This window comes from Tupaia chinensis, unplaced genomic scaffold, assembly GCF_000334495.1.
Source record: "Tupaia chinensis unplaced genomic scaffold, TupChi_1.0 Scaffold139218_1, whole genome shotgun sequence".
In the NCBI taxonomy this organism is placed as follows: domain Eukaryota; kingdom Metazoa; phylum Chordata; class Mammalia; order Scandentia; family Tupaiidae; genus Tupaia; species Tupaia belangeri.
The window spans coordinates 175,501-179,383 of record NW_006199107.1 but is presented as its reverse complement, the minus strand read 5'-3'; positions in this window follow the sequence as shown (position 1 = coordinate 179,383).

The following is a 3,883-nucleotide window of genomic DNA, read 5'->3' as shown; positions in this document are numbered from 1 at the left end:
CGGAAGACCTCCCAGAGGGGGGGGGGGGGGGGGGCACTCCACAATCCCTTCTCCTCCATTCTCCTCTTGGGATCTTGGGCACACACATACATGTGTCACAGTGAGTTTAAGCCACCAGGTCTGGGATTCGACCCACAATCGACTACATGGGAGTCCAATGACATATCCATTACACCAACTGCTGGTCCCACCTTTACCATCTTTTAAAAAATACTGCCCCTGATTCTTTAAAATGGACAGAAAAGGCAGTTAAAGTCTTCCAACAGCTTCAACAGACTAGTCTCATATCCGACATTGGGCCACCCTAATGGGTATGTACATGAGATAAATGGCAATGTTCTGGGCATTCTTTATTTCATGGGGGTAATTTCTCTCTCTCTCTAGAGAGCGTGCCCACTCTGGCATTTAAAAAATATATTGAAACAGGCCAAATATCAACCAGGCTATGCCGCGGTATCATCAGTTGATGCAGGTGCAGTTGAACCTCTCCCCGTGGCATACTCTGTCCAACAAGCAGAATTACTCTATGCTCTCACATGAGCTTGTGAGCTAAAAGGACATCTTCAAATGTTTGTACAGATAGTAGTTCTGCCTTTAGGGCCACCCGCAATTTTCTCTTATGGAAATGAAGAGGTTTCTTTATTTCCCCTGGGACCCCCATAAAATATTTAAAAATATATTATGGCTCCTGGATGCTTGTATTGCCACCCCAATGAACTATTATTAAAATATCTGCACATACCTCCATACCGACAGATGAAGTTAAAGAAAATGCCCTGGCAGGTAAAGTGGCAACACAAAAGGTGTCCTTGTGTGCTAAAGCAGTTCTCGTACAGTCAATCAGCATAGCTACTTCTCCCAACGGCTCTAAAACAATACTAGAGGCGCCAAGCCGATGAGACAATTACGTTTAAGGAAAGGGAAAAGTGGGAGAGACAAGACCGTCGACAGGATGAAACATGGGATTATTTATGGAGAGGACCAAGTTTAAAGGAAGTGTCGCCCGACAGATGAAACAGACCAATTATTTGATTCATGCATGAATGAACACATTGGGAAACTGATAAAATGGGCACAATAATATTTTGGAGAACTTCCCCTTTGGAAGCCCCAAAAGCCTCTAGAAACTGTACAATCTGCCCTCTACCCAGTTGGGGTGAATCATATCATACCACAACTGGGCAGTTTCCTATTTCTATCTCATTCTTAATCTGGCAAATAGACTTAATTCAATTATCTTCAGCCCTCAGTGGTACATGTGTGCTGGTCAATATGTATGCAAAACATGAGTTTTGCCAGAGAAAGATAGACAGAGAGAGAGAGAAAGCTGCTAGGTCCAGGACTTGAACCATGGTCAGCCATGTGGGAATTCCAGTGCCTCAGCCACCACGCCACCTGCTGGCTCCCATGATGTGCATGTTTCACACTTGGCAGAAGCTTTCCCTTTACAGTAGACGAGCAACTGCAAAGGCTGTTGCAAACATTTTACTTTTAAAAAAATAAGTGTTTTCCTGGGGTATCCCCACACAGTTACATGGTGATAGAGGCTGCCATCCCACTGAAAACATTTGACAGACACTAAGATGAACATTCCTTGTTTCCTTCCAGCAACTGCTGCATGAAATCTCTTGAACTGTTCAACAGTCAATTCTTTTTTTCTTTCGGAGAGGTTTTTGCTATAGGGTGCGTGCGCTCGCCAGACAGACAGAGACAGAGAGACAAAAAGCAAGAAATCACTCCCCAGGAGGGATGGCCATGCCGCAATCCCTTCTCCGCCATTCTCCTCTTGGGATCTTGGGCACGCACACACACGTGCCAGGGGTGAGTTTTAAGCCACCGGGTTCGGGATGTGAACCACGGTTGACTACATGAGAGTCCAGCAACATAGCCATTATGCAAACTGCTGGTCCCTTCAACAGTCAATTCTGAGGCAACATTTCTTCTTTTACTCTTGCTGCCTTTGTTCCACATACAGGAAAATCCTACTTTTATATTTTCTTCAGATTTTGTACAACACTTTCAGTTGTTACCTTGTTTTGAACTTCTAAATGGTGTACCTAATTAACCATTTAAGTTTTGGGAGCAGGAACATTCCTAATTATAATGAATGCATGGTCTCTACAACCCAAAGGGAGATTGAGATGAGCAGACAATTCTTTAGTGTGGCTTTCACACACTAAGGCAGATGGAGAAGGCTAAGTGCTGGATTTGTCACTTCCACCCTCTTGACAAGCTACATGGAGGGTCTATGGCACCTCTTAATGCAAGTAGATACACCCAAGTTGTTGATAAGGTTGCCATCGCAAGAAATCTAGTGATAACCGATATCCCCTTCACCTTGGGCAATCTAGTTTCGCGGTATGCTTTCTCACATTTTAGTATTACAAGGTTGGGGGGGCCAGCAGTTGGTGTAATGACTATATTGCTGGACTCCCATATAGTTGACCATGGTTAGAGCCCTGGACCTCGGGGCTTAAATTCACGCTGGACCCATGTGTGTGCATGCCCAAGATCCTGAGAGGAGAACGGAGAAGGGATTGCAGCATGGCCACCCTCCCTTGGGGGGGTGAGTTCTCGCTTTCTTTCTCTGTCTCTTTGTCACTCTGGCAAACACACATGTCCTATAACAAAAATCTCTCTTTGAAAAAATATATATATTTCAAGGTTGGAAAAGAGGACTTTCTACAAATATCATCTAACACAATGTCCAGACTTCATTTGGAGTTTGATTTATCAGGACTCCATAAAATGGCAGTGATGTTGTAAAACTCAAGGACAAGTTGCCCACAAGCCCCAGTGTGAGTTAATGATGCCCTACTGGAGGGCCTCTTTTTCCAGTGTACTCATGGTCCTCTGACCTACCGTTTCACTGAGCTAGAAGATAAGTCTATAGCCATTAAGTCATGGTGTGCCCCCAAAGGATACATGCTCATTTGTGGACATCCTAAAAACTACTTACCCACCTCCTATGCCTCTGAACCTGCATTTGACACAACTCGTTAGCTTTTAAGCACCTTAAAAATGCACAGATTACTGAACAATGTACACATAATTTGAAGTTCAGATATTTAAACCCTAGAATTGTACCATACGTGTCCATGCCAAGCATGTCTTTGGCTAATAACACCTAGAATTGGATTAATAGTCTGGTGATTAGTCCTCTGGAGAAGCTTTGCATATTATGAAGCTACACTGAAAATATTTTCCCAAACTTAGGAGAATTTAGAAAACAGCCGAAGCTCTGTCTGAATTGTGGTTCTCTTTAGACTCACTAACTGCCATGGTTTTAAATAATGGAAATTTAAGACTATTTGCTAGCTGAACGAGGAGAAGCATAAGCCATAGCTAATATGTCATATTGAACTTGGATTAATAATTCCAACCAAGTAGAATTGGATGTTAAAAAGATTTACCAGTGGGGCTGGCAGGTAGCATGGTGGTTAAGATGTTGGACTCCTGCATAGCTAAACACAGTTCAAATCCTGGACCTGATGGCTAGCTTTCTTGCTTCCCCTTTCTCTCTCTGTCTCTCACTGGTCAAATTAAAACTAATAATAATGATAATAAATAAAATTAAGTAAATAATTTAAAAAAGAGACTTACCAGGAAGCTGTTTGGCTACATAATATAAATAACTCTTCACCGTAGTAAGTATGAGACTCTATTAAACCTTAGATGCCTGAAACTAATGCCTTCACATGGCTCTCTAATAAAATAGGAAACTTTCTACAAGTCATTTTGCAGTATGTTATTTTGATTCTAATAGTTCGTGTCTGTGTAATCTGTTATTAATTTCTCAAGTTCTGTGTTTGCTCTTTCTACAAGCCAAAAAACAAGAGTGCTATGACTATGATGACTCCAACTCCTCTGTTCTGCTCTTCAA